At 33.3% G+C, this 14234-nt stretch overlaps 1 protein-coding gene across 4 annotated transcripts in view; it reads left to right on the top strand.

Moving 5' to 3' along the window:
* Nucleotides 1–9947: 9947 nt before the first annotated feature.
* LOC127733114 (hepatocyte growth factor receptor-like) overlaps nucleotides 9948–14234 on the top strand; it is a 143852-nt gene continuing 139565 nt past the window's right edge. For all 4 annotated transcript variants that reach the window (XM_052242404.1, XM_052242403.1, XM_052242406.1 and 1 more), the window contains exon 1: nucleotides 9948–10082. The gene's annotated coding sequence lies outside the window, so the exon portion shown is untranslated. The remainder of the gene's footprint in view (nucleotides 10083–14234) is intronic.

Genomic DNA, 14234 nt, shown 5'->3' with positions numbered 1-14234 from the left:
CGTCGAACACAAATATATGTGGTTCAATAAATGTTACCTGTGCACGCCGGGTACCTCAATTAAGAAGCCATGCATGAACCTGTATAATATATTGTGTAATAGGAATTTTTAGTCGACAGGATGTCACTGGAATAACCAAGGACGTGTATCTAATATACGTCATTGGATAACTAACTGAACGTGTCGCTCTGACATGACATCTATCAAATTAATATTAATTCGGGAGGAAGCCAAAATATATTTTATATACTATATATATAAGAAGATAACGTTAATAAAATTTAAAAAGAAAAAAAAAACTATACATTTTTTTCCAAACATACCAGATAGGGTCACACATTTAACTGTAAAGTGTCTTTATAAGTGACTGTTCCGAATTGATCCAGTATCAATTTGATATAGTTAAAAGATTAGTTAAAAAAACACCTTTGATAAAAAATTGAGATGTCCAATATTTCGATATTTACATTTCTATAACCTGGGAATATTATACTATATCAACATATTTTGTCTTAGCTAAAACCTCTTCCTAACATTGCTCCCCGTCAATATCTGTTAAATATCATAATTTAAAAATGTTATTTATCGTATAACTTTATTAATTTGAAAAATGATCTTGTCTAAATACGGAACTATTCTTTATATAAATCAATGCATTTTATATAAAAGAGGCATACTAATGAATCTTTTGTAAATCAGTGATTGTTACAAGAACACTGCATTTGTCTTTCTTTTACTATTGAAACTTTTCTTCCTCGTCAAATCTATATTTTTTTTAATCAACGAGATCTTAACATATAAGGATTTGATAACTATAGCTATCAGAACTGCTGGGTTATTTTGTTATTAAAAAAAGTATTAATACCATCAAATCTCCCTCGAAACAAGATTGTTCAAAATGGTCTTCACACATCAACTTGTGCTTGCTATAGATGTAACTATTTGCTGTTAGTTTAAGCAGAGACATATAATACAATTGTATTATATGTCTCTGGTTTAAGGTTGTACAAACATGTCTGATACAATTTTTTCTATTTTCGTGGGTTTGGAAAAACTATTTAGACTTTTGTCATAACCTTGTCGGACAGAACAACCGTATGCTTGACAAGATATTTTCACACTGAGTGATCATCTACGGTAATCCCCGATTGATGATGGGAGTTTTTAACGCACGGTCGATAAATCCCTGATTCATTTTGGTCTTTGTGGTTTATAGATATCACGTGACTTTTTAGATCGTACATGCCGACAAGATGGCGATATGTCGAGAACTGATAGTGAATTTCAAAAATCGATTTTGATCTCTTTTCATACAGAATAAAAGTTTTTTTATTTATGAACATGTGGTTTTTTTATGCTTAAAGAACAAAATATCAATTTTTCATTTTTTTGCGGAGTTTCCCTTTAAAGAATGATTTCAACCACAAATAGGTCATGGAAGCATAGAGCTCAGGATTCGACAAACTAAATATTCAAATCAGACAGTTCATTTGTTATGGAACAAACATAATGTAGAAAGATCTTTTTTTGTCAATGCATGCACTCTGTTTCCAATCCAATAACTTGAAATTAGCATGTTTTCATTGAATAGAGTTGTAAATTAAGACGTATGCTAAAACCACATAAAAAGAATGCTTATATGTAAAGTTGTAAACGAAAATACTTATTACCTATATTGTCATTGTTAAAACTATGATACATTGTGATAATGGCCATACAATCCCAATTTGAAAATATGGATAAAAAAGGGGTCATGTTTGGGCCATATCGAACATAGGAATAGTGAAGCGTGTGTGCATAAAACAAAAGCCCCGCTGATGCATAAAACAAAAGCCCCGCTGATTAGGCGCTGATTGGTTAATCCAAAACTAGCTATGAATCTCAATGGTTATAATTAATATGATCTGGAAAAACAATTAGTAAACGATAAGCACATGCAACATTGACTGGGAAACGCCATTGCTGATTGGATAAAAACCTAGACACTTGAGGGTCCCCTTGAAGTAACTTCTGCTCAGCATTCCAAAACTATTATGTATTAATAATCTATTTAAATAAAATAGTTCCATTTGTTTGAGAAATGTCTTTGTGCTAGGATTTCAATGAAAATTTTTATATGGGTATCAGATATGCTATTCGAAATTGATACTCCCATGAATAAAAATTCCTGTGGCACAAAAGTATAAAGGGAATGATCGAATGATCGAATTATCTTCATCGAATTGTGCATGACTTTGTGTAATACATAGTTTTTAGCGCTAAAAATTTAGGTTGTAAAGTGACTGCTTGATGTATTCAAATTCTAGCCTGTGTACTTTGTACTGTGAACATCGTTTTTTAGAGATGTTCAACGAATTTGTATAATTTTTTATTTTGATAGATAAATTGATTTTTATGTAGGTTGAATGGCTGTTCAAATGTTATCATATTTCCACTTTTGTACCAGAGACATATAATACATGTATTATATGTCTCTGTTTGTACCAAATAGTTTATAGCCGTAGTCCTAATGACAAGATTTATTTTTTCTTCATATTTACAATTGTATATTCCTGCGTTTCATTTAAGTTTAGTGGTAAAATATTGTATTGACGGTAAGGCTGGAATGAATATATTATAGGGTCACTTATATAGTGACCACTGGGTGTACTTTCTGATAATAAAGCATAGGGTCACATTCTAGCTGTCATGCAACGAGTGAACACTGAACTTACATTTTCAATGTATATATGATGATATTTTTATGAATGAATTTTGATTTGCCAATACACATATTTTTAATGTGTAGTTCCGAGCATCTAACCCTAGAGACGGAATTGTGCACTTGGCATTGATGGACACAGGTTTCTAGAGCTTTTTGATCGATTATATCGTTTTTTATCTGTAGTTGTTCATGGCCGGCCCTGATCGTCTGCTATGAAGGGGTGTATTTAGTCAAAGTATTTTTGGTTTGGTTGTATTTAGGATAATGTATACAAAGGAATTGTATGATTTTGAATTATGTATGCATTGCAATAATAATATTTGTGAATATTTATATAATACAATCTAGCTAGCTGGTGTCCATCGAGCATGACGAGCTGTAGGCAAACTAAGATTATGTTTCATTGTTTTATATTTGGCAATATGGGGGGGGGGGGGGGGGGGGGGGGGGGGGGCTAGGATGAAAAATTTTGTCCTGCATTTTTTTTTAGTTGTAATCTCTGTCCTGCCTTTTTATTTTTCACTCTATTCGGTCCAGCCTTTTTTTTTATTAGTTTATTCTGACTTTTTTTTACATAAATTGTCATCCTGCCTTTTTTTTACTCAACACTCCTGTCCTGCCTTTTTTTTCAAATTTCATCCTAGCCCCCCATAAAAATCAAATGGTAGCTCCCTAAATAGAGAAAATCTGTCATGAGCAAAAATGTTCCAAATGTTGAGATCTACATAATGTCCATTTACATCAAAACTATGACTTCTCATAGGATAATTGCCCTTAAATGATGAATTTTACCATTTTTTTTCCTTTTTGCCTATTATCTTGGAAAATTATAATAGATAGAAACTTTATATACCAAAAATTATCAGCAAGACAAGAACATGGTTTAAATTGTCTGTTTCTCAGGTACTATAAGTAAAAGGGCTACTATATTTGGTGTATGGGATGATTGTTAGTTGTACATGTCTGTCTGACAGGTTTCATCTGACCTTGACCTCATTGTCATGGATTTATGAAAGGACCCACATCAAAGGTTCATTGTAAAATTAATAACTTAATCCCCCCTTTTGTATATCAACTAGGAAAATATTGATTAACCTGTAGGTGTCAGACTACCAATTCACCCGCTTCAATTTAGAACATATGTAAAAGTAGCCTTTCCCTGACAAAAAAATAGAGCTTTTGATGTCATTGCTTTCTTAAACTAACAAACAAATATGCAGAAATGAAAGAGAAATGTATATAGAACATTTTGAGCCAAAATTTACTTGTCCGCATGAGTTTGCATTAAAGATTGAGGATTAATGTGCTCCACAGATTTCCAGAAAAAACCTTATCTTTTGTAGCATTTTATTTCTGACAGGTGGTGTTTCATTGCAAGACTTTAAACTTTGGTTGAAAATTGGCATGTAGAATGGTGATATATGTACAATTCAGAATATAATTGGTTTCTATGAAGTTAAACTTAAGGTAAAATATTTCCAAAGCTGTGAAAATTCAAAAATTTGGTTGATTATATATAGGGGTTTTGAATTGGTCATCTGACACCTTTAAAGTGAAAAGTGGTGAGACAAACCAGGGGTGGATCCAGCCATTTTAAAAAGGGGGGTTCCTAACCCAGGAGAAAGGGGGTTCCAACCATTCAAATGCATTGATCGGCCAAAAAAAAGGTGGGGTTCCAACCCCCGGAACCCCCTCCCCCTGGATCCGCCACTGCAAACAAAAATTAGAAAACAATTGAATTTTTTTTTTACTGACTTGATCATTTGAAATGCAGGTAGCCACATTTCAACATTTTTTGTGGCAAAAAAGTCACAAATTGCCAGATTAGAGCCTTAAACCTGAGTTTGTGCTATTTGTTAGCTTTTTCCACCCTTGCACTAAAAAAATAAGAAGTTGTGGTATAATTTCCAATGGGACCAACTCTCCACCAGAGACCAAATGACATAGAAGTTAGCAACAATAGGTAACTGTACGGCCTTCAACAATGAGCAAACCCCATAACGCATAGTCAGCTTTCAAAAGCCCTGAAATGACAAATGTAAAACAATTCAAACGAAAAAAAATAACAACATGATTGTACAAAATAATGAATGAAAAACAAATATGATATACAGCAACAAATGGCAACCACTGAATTAGAGGCTCCTGACTTGGGACAGGCACATACAGAATGTGGTATGGTTAAACTAGATGGTGCCGAACCCTCCCCTAACCTGGGACAGTGGTGCAACAGCACAACACAAGAACACACTATACAAAACATTATAAACGAAAAACAAATATGATAAACCGCAATAACAACAACCACCACTCAATTACAGGCTCCTGACATGGACAGGAACATATAGAAAATGGCAGGGTTAAACTAGTCTGAAGATGCCAACCCTCCCCTAACCTGGGACTGGTGTAGTAACAGTACAACATAAGAACAAACTATAAAAATCAGTTGAAAAGGGCTTAACTCATCAGATCGGTACAAAGCAAGAATACATCTAACAAAAACACAGAATGGACGTGGCAGGGTACTAATACATCCCCACAACAAAAAAAGACACTAAGTACAGTTCTGAGAGTACTCGCAGTTACTGACAGCTAGTTCAAAGCCAATAACAACTAATAAAAAAATCATGCATCAAAGACTATGCGTGCACATAAAAAAATGTCTGAAATTGTTATCAATGCACAGTAAGTTGTTTCTGTGATATTAAAGTGTAAAACACAGGTTGTTTGCTGAAAAAAAATTGTCGACATGGAGATTTCATGAAATTATTTGATTTTTACCTGTTATATTATTGCATCATTCCACATGTGTTTGGCAGATAGCATAGCCTACTGTAATGGTCCATTACTGAAACATTTTGTAACTGATGGAAATAAGGGGGGTCAATATTTTTTGACACTTCATTACCTATGATTTTGTAAATGTAAATGTAAAAGTTGTAAAAAGGTTAAGCAGTAGGAAAATCAAGACAAAATCAACCAAGATTGAAAGTTTATGTTCCTGTAGTTAGAAATTGCATGAATTTCAAGTATTGTCAATGAAAGTTCACAATTTCTGCCTCAAATGGTCAGTTTAGAATTCTTCTCACAACAGTATCATCACTAACCATATATCTGACATAATTTAGCATATATGAGCTTTGAATTTTGCAAATATAAGTTGCATTATGATAAGATATGGTTTTATTTACTACACATTGGCAAAGGATTAAGAATAAAGACTTCTGATAAACTGTTATGTGACATGTCTCTTTAGGTGTCAGACCACCAATTCACCCACTTCAATTTAGAACATATGTAAAAGTAGCCCTTCCCTGACAAAAAATAGTGCTATTGATGTCATTGTTTACTTAAACTAACAAACAAATTTACAGAAATGAAACTTTTGATGAAAGAGAGATATACATAGACCATTTTGAGCCAAAATTTACTTGTCCATAATTTTGCATTAAAAATTGAGGATTAATGTGCGCCATAGTCTACTTATTTAAGATTTCAAGAAAACCAGGGGAATGTAGAAAGATGATACATGTAAAATTAATGTAAAATATGTAAATATGTAAAAAAGCTGTGAAAATTGAAAAATTTGGTTGATTATATAGGGGTTTTGAATTGGTGGTCTGACACCTGTATAGGCATATGTGTTGAAAAAAATGTTTTTAAATGCATTGTTTCATGCAATATTATACATTTATTTCCTGTGCCTGAGGGAGATATGAAAATTTTTTGGTTTAGTCACGTTTCTCCAACAATGATTGTTTTATTGTTAGGTAATGTCCAGTCAGCAAGTATTGTATGCATGTTTAGGACAAGAACAAATTAACAATACATAGAATAGGAATAGGTCCTGTAATGGGGGTTGATAAGGATAAAGGATTGAAAATTTGCACTGCAAGTGGAAAATGAGGGTAAATTGAAAAGGGACAGAAAGTTAGCAATGCAACAGGCCACCTACGGACCCCTCAAAGAGTTGTTGCAATGGTTCTTAACGTGCAGAGGGTGTGGCATTCTCTTTAAACAAGGCATCGGATTTAACATCCTCATGCTGACCAGACGTGGCTTTGAATTTATATAACGGACGCCCCACTTTGGGCAAGCCTAGGCTTTTCCTGCTGGTCGAAAGGAGATCACGAGTGACCATATTTCTATTCCCCACTGAGTCTGTCACCCTTGTGGCTCCTTAGGGAGCTACCATTTGATTTTATGGGGGGCTAGGATGAAAAATTTTGTCCTGCATTTTTTTTTAGTTGTAATCTCTGTCCTGCCTTTTTATTTTTCACTCTATTCGGTCCTGCCTTTTTTTTTTTTTTTTAGTTTATCCTGACTTTTTTTACATAAATTGTAATCCTGCCTTTTTTTTTGCCAAGTTGCTCATCCTGCCTTTTTTTTTACTCAAAACCCCTGTCCTGCCTTTTTTTCAAATTTCATCCTAGCCCCCCCTAAAAATCAAATGGTAGCTGGGCCTATTATAATTTAGTCCCAGATGGTAGCTCCCTTAAATAGTACTGGAGTAAACCTTTTGTCACAGTTTGATTATTATCAGATCATCAGAGCATGGAAGTATTATATTGTCAATATAATACTTCCATGATCAGAGACATATAATACAAATTGTATTTGCAAGGACGTAACCATGGAAGTATTATATGTTGACATTTTACTTCCATGGTATAACCAGAGACATATAGTATTATATGTCTCTGGTATAACTAACACATCTAATATACGTCCTTGGTCTTTGTTATCATTGAATATTTTGACATTCTTAACTGATAATCGATAATCAAATTACTTAAGATATCACACGTTCTTTAAATATTAAAATTAGATTTAACCAGACGGACCAGAGACATATATATACACGTGTATATATGTCTCTGCCAGATATATATATATGTCTCTGATTTAACTAGCTTTTTTAAAGTAGAAATGAATGTGTTAGCAATTACCTTTCTCGGACTTCAAAGCGATTTCACAATTGTTGTTTTCTAAAATTTATACGGGCTCTTCGTATCTTTCAACTTATATCTTGTCTAAAATTTTATTTTTAGAACGGATGCATTATACTCTTTAAATCGTGGTGCAAGTTAAAAAATCGAAAAAAAATACTTTCGTACAGTCTTTATCGAACTTGCAATATATTGGACAGAAAAAGCTACATGTATATGGACCTAGCTAAATACAATTTGCATTTACTTTATGAAATAGCACAGGTACTTGGGGACAGGACAATTTTTGTTAACACTCCCCCTTTTTTACAAGATAAGTTATTCAATTTTTGTTTTCTATTAATTTCAATTATTTTCGCGTTTTTTTTTTCTGTATTATACGAACATAAATACAGTCATGTTTAAGTTACAAATAACTTGTATTTGCTATTTACTATCAATTCCAAGTTAACGGCTATCCACAGCGGTCACTGATATATTTTATAGAGAGTCTCTATATTTCAATAGTTTGGGGGGGGGGGGAATTGTTGCGACTCATCTGATTCAAATATATCTGACTGTATATAAGTATTTACATTTTCGAAGTTCAGCCCGAAACAGACCCTTTTCTGATTTAAATTTAATTAATATTTGTTTCAGTTGCCTGATGTTCGGATATACCAGAGACATATATACACATGTGTATATATGTCTCTGGATATACCAAGTAAACCAATAAGGTTTTGTGGCAATTTTTCAAGAGTATCGTAATTCTTCGTAACTGTGTGCTATTAGCGACACCAGATGTATGCATATTAATGTTACGGTTATACCCTTTTAAAATAAAGTTTAAACCTTGTTGAGCATCTAAACGACCACTACGGGAACATGACTCGCTTTTGTTCAAAGAATCAAGAATTTCTGGTGACATAAGGAATCTGCCACAGATTCCGAGACTGTCATTAGCATGTATTTTGTGTAGTGTCTCCCATACAAAGTTTTTATGATTTAAATTCAAGTGCACAGTTTTGCATTTTTTGTATAATTGTGCAATGATTTAATCCAAGTTCACAGTTATACAATTATTTGAGGAAATAGGCTGCACTCATTTAAATGTATATATATGTAGTGTTCACTTGTACAATTTCCAGGGAATTTTGCATGGTGAACAGCTAGATCGTATGAAAATTGTAAAACAATGCATGGCCAGTTCAACAAACAATAGTTAAACTGTAAGCAATTTCTTTCAACATTTAAATTTTAGTTAATTAAGTAGTATTTAATGTAATTTAGAGCTGGAATAAAATTGACTGTGGAATACAATTTAGTTGTAACTCTGATTTTGAATTTATTAAATTGAACTGTAAATAAACCAAAAGACAATTTCTCATTAAAATATTACATAATTTACACTCATACTCAAAATTAGGAAACTTATACAATTTCTACAATTTCATTGTAAAGTTGTGTCATCTAATGTCTAAAACACAATTTATTAAAATTTCACAAATCAAAAGTACGTCCTTACATCACTAAGACCAATACATAAATGAAATGCCTAATAGGGAAGTCATCAATTAATTATAAACATTGCACTGACAATGAAACAAATTCTTGAATAAAACCAATCAAGAGATCATTTGAGCCTTGAGCACTTTACAATCTTCTAAGTTTGTAAGAGATTGATAATCCCTTTCATCATGATAAATACTCGCTAACGCTCGTACTCAATCATGAAGAAAAGGATTATCATTCTCTTACATATACTAAAACTAGGCATGTTTAGTTCTGCAAAATCACTTGACAAAACATAACTTACTAGTGTCCACTAGATTTGTATTCATTTATTTACCTACGTGTCCGTGTATCCCCGGACACAAAATGCATATGTATACCTGTAACAACTTTACTGGACCTTGAAAACACATTTTATATAAATGCTCATCATTTGATCAACCAGAGACTTCATCAATCGAACATTCTATACAGCACACTGAGTGTTTTGTATGAAAGCTTCGACGGGGACTTTGCTCTGCTCATTGTTGAAGGCCGTACGATTACCTATAGTTGTCAATTTCTGTGTCATTTGGTCTCTTATGGAGAGTTGTCTCATTGGCAATCATACCACATCTTCTTATTTTTATATTGACAATTAAATGTGCCCACGATATATTTGTTATTTCTTTTATAACCCCATCGGAGCTGATCAGGTTTCCATTGCATTGTTGTGCAAAGGAATAATTTAAATGGATACATTATCACTGTTACGGTATTTCCAGGTGAACACTACCCGGATTAAAACGTATTCTTTAAATTCTACTTTTAAATATTAACCAGGAAGTTATGTTATACAAAGTGCACTTAGAGATATATTTACAACAGTTTCAAACTAATTCATTTCATTTCCTCTGAAATTAACTACATGGTGTATCAAGAAGATAGTTATATAGGTAAGATTATTTTTGAATTCAGAAATCCTGAAATACCAGCTAATATATATATATATATATATCTTGATATACCAACCTGTTTATAAGGTGTGGACTATTTTGAATATTGAATAAATACAACAGAACTTTCGTTTTGTGGATCGAATACAAGAGGATATCAGTCACCGTAGTACATGAAAGTACATCTTCAAGAGTAAATAAATTAACACCGAAGAATCTGGTAAGAGGTATTTTTCACAGTCATAAAATGATCGAACGTGTTTCAGCTGATCTTTTAATTTTATACATTGGTCACAGATATCCCTACCAACGAAATGTTTTGAATCTGAGACTCCTATATATGTTCTGTCTTTATTTTTTTTATCCTTAAACAATAAGCGCCATGGAAGGTAAGAATATAGTGGCAGCAAATATAAACAAGTGTTATTGTTATATCATAAGGGAGGGTCTGGAAGGGAGGTCTTTAATTCATTTCTTTATTCTTTAATTTTTTAGGCCATTTTTCTCTATTCATTATATGTTAGCACCTCATTATTCTCTATCTTTTATTATTTTGGTCCTTTTTTCTCTATTCTTTATATTTTTTGCCCATTATTCTCAATTCTGTGAACCCCCTATCCACACCCTAATAAGGATACGAGCAAGTTCCGACAATTTGAAAACCGTGTAATGTTTTATTATTCGCCAGTGCAAACTGAAGGATAATTTGTCGATTAGAAGGCTTGAAATAAAGCACTAAATACGTACATTCCTGTATATTGGTAACTTCACATGGAGTTATACACCGATTAGTTTTCCCGGCTCAAAATATTGATAATCATCTTTCCATAGATATAAGAAGATGTGGTATGAGTGCCATGAAATGAGACAACTCTCCATCCAAGTTTTATAAAAGTAAACCCTTATAGGTCAAAGTACGGTCTTCGCACGGACCCTTGGCTCACACCGCACAGAAAGCTATAAAGGGCCCCAAAAATTACTAGTGTAAAACCATTCAAACGGGAAAACCAACGGTCTAATCTATATAAAAAAAGAGAAACGAGAAACACTTATGAACCACATCAACAAACGACAACTACTGAACATCAGAGTCCTGACTTAGAACAGGTGCAAACAATTGCAGCGGGTTTAAATGTATGAGCCTAGTTTTTCGTGACTGAAATAAATATGGTGATTCCTTTCCTTTTTTCGGTTAACGTTTTTTCGTTTAGGGTATTTTCAAAATCAAAATTTTGTCCATGACTAAGGATTAAGATATTTGGTTTGCTAGAAACAAAAACATCGTATACATGTAAGAAGAAAATAATCTTTATGTACAAATGTTGCTAGATAACAGAAAACAAACACAACATCGGTGAAAGTCTTACACGGCAACCATGTATAACATTAAGGTATATATATATATATATATAGGTCAGAGACCTATACATATATATGTGTGTATATATGTCTCTGTATTATACTATAGGTAAACAAAATTCAGAGACAAATGCTGCAATTTCTCACAACAAACACAACATCGGTGAAAGTCTTACACGGCAACCATGTATAACATTAAGGTATATATAGGTAAACAAAATTCAGAGACAATTGCTACAATTTCTCGTGAGGGTGTTTCACTCTCGTACGTAATCTAAACGGAATCGGAATATTATTTTTAAAGGATTTTGCAACAATTATCAATATGTCCATGGTGATTATGATGGATGGCTGCTTAACGTCCAGTGGCAAATTAATATGCATATTCAAGACGAGAACATGTTACTGTACTATGAAAATTAACCCTGCTTTGTACTAGACCGACACGCTGAGCCGATTTTCTAACTTGCTAGTTCTCAAGGTAACAGTCCGCAGAAAGACATGTCATTTAAAGTCTTTGGTTTGACCGGCCCAGCCGTGTTCGAACCCACGACCTCCCGCCCTCGAGGCGAACACTTTTTTTTTATCTTGATAATTTTTTTTTCTCTCTTTTTTCTTTCTTTCTTTCTTTTTTTTCTTATTTTTTTTTTTCTTTCTTTTTTTCTTTCTTTTTTTCTTTTATATGCGCATCACTTGGCATCCATCGTCACTCGAGGCGAACACGCTACCACGAAACCACCGAGGCGGTAACATGTCCATGAAATCAAATTGTTATTCAGTACGTGCTATACACAGTGCTAGTGACGACAAGGCCAACCTCTCTGCATTTGATTCACACACAAGGTCAGAATAAAAAGTAATAAACTCTACTAGAATTTGAAATGGATTGATTGATGTTTGGTGTTTTAGCACTATCGGCTATTTCATGGCAGTCAGTTTCTATTGGTGGAGGAAGCCGGAGTGCCTGGAGAGAACCACCGACCTTCGGCAGGAAAATCAATTATCATGATTTTATGCATATCCATGTAAATCTAAATGTTACTCAGCGCCGGTACATATTGCTGTTTAGGCAACTTTTTATATACATGTTTTTTTAATTATTTTTTAATCAAAGGACATTTAATCCTAAATGAGTTATTTTGTATTTGAAAAACATCATGTATTTTTTAATGGCAAGAGAACTTTGGTTTTGATTAAGAATGTCTTTTTTAGAGTGTCTTTATGCTATTTTGTTTTTCTATGTTGAAATAGTTATTTGTTTTATAGTGATTAAGATCATAAGACAATGTTGACTGCTGTACTCCATTTTTTGACATTTTTACCTATTATGTCTGTTTGTTTTGCTCACACCATGTTGTTGATATAATGGAATTCTATGCGACTGCCATACGAGTGAGAGGTTTAGCTTGCTATAAAACCAGGGTTAATCCACCATATTCTACATACTGAATCCGTTCAGGAATATGACAGTTGCTTTCCGTTTTTACTTTTTTTATACGACCGCAAAAAAATTTTGTCGTCGTATATTGGTATCACGTCATCGTCGTCGTCGTCGTCCGAAGACACTTGGTTTCCGGACAATAACTTTAGTATTAGTGAATACTGAGAAATTTATGAAATTTAAATACAAGGTTTATAACCACAAAAGGAAGGTTGGGATTGGTTTTGGTGGTTATGGTCCTAACAGTTTAGGAATTAGTGGCCAAAAAAAGGGCCCAAATAAGCATTTTTCTAGTTTTCAGACAATAACTTGTGGAACGGTGTATTGATTTCTCTGAAATTGTACAACAAGTTTCAATACCACAAAGGGATGGTTAGAATTGGCTTTGGGGGTAATGGCTCAAACAATTTTTTTTTCTCATTACAGATTTCAGAAATTAAAAAGAAAATTTCTTCAAATATTATTTTTTTGTTGTAAAAAAAATAGGGGTGGGGTGAATAAAAAAGGGGGGTGATTTTTTGATTTTTTTTTTTTGGGGGGGGGGGGGTCAATTCGCAACAGCAAAGTATATTGCACAAAAGCAAAAACAAAAGGGGCAAATTTTTTAGGGGGGGGGGGGGGCAATTCGCAACAGCATAGTGTATTGCACAAAAGCAAAAAATTGAATATAAATTCAAATCATATAACCAATTCTTAGTTCTTTGACTACAGTTATTCTGTGTCAGAAACCTATTATGTGTCAAACATTTAATTTCAATCCATATTCAGACCTGTATCAAGCACGAATATTGTGTCCATTTTTGCCCCAACTGTTCAGGGTTGGACCTCTGCGGTCGTATCCAGCTGCGCTCGGCGAAGCAATTTATTTTAAACATTGATAATATAAACGGTACCAATTTTATTGCACCCTAGAAGCGCATTTCGACAATTAATTAATGTCTCTTCAGTGATGCTAGAGGCCAAAATATATTTGATATACTATACAACAAATTGCAAAATTTGTCAAAATTCGTTGAAATTTTGAGCTATCCTTATTTGGTCATATGGTTTGGCTACGGTAATAAGTCAAAATATTGTTAGAACCACAAAGTACTGAATGAAACTGATTTTATGAACTTTTGTAAAGATTGTATGACCTTGTAAATGAAAATGACCCTGGTGTGAAATAAAATTCAGGGGAAATTGATGCTACTAGAGACATATAATACAATGGTGCAGGAACATATATATTATATACTGTTCCCAGAATGGTGTTACCTCTTTTTTAACAAGTTTTTTTTAAAAGTTTTGCCTTCTGAACGACATATTAATAAGTATAAAGAATTCATCTGTATCCTAAAGAAAATATATTT

Source organism: Mytilus californianus, unplaced genomic scaffold, assembly GCF_021869535.1.
Source record: "Mytilus californianus isolate M0D057914Y unplaced genomic scaffold, xbMytCali1.0.p SCAF_3, whole genome shotgun sequence".
Taxonomy (NCBI): Eukaryota; Metazoa; Mollusca; class Bivalvia; order Mytilida; family Mytilidae; genus Mytilus; species Mytilus californianus.
This window is presented reverse-complemented; position numbering and strand designations above follow the sequence as displayed.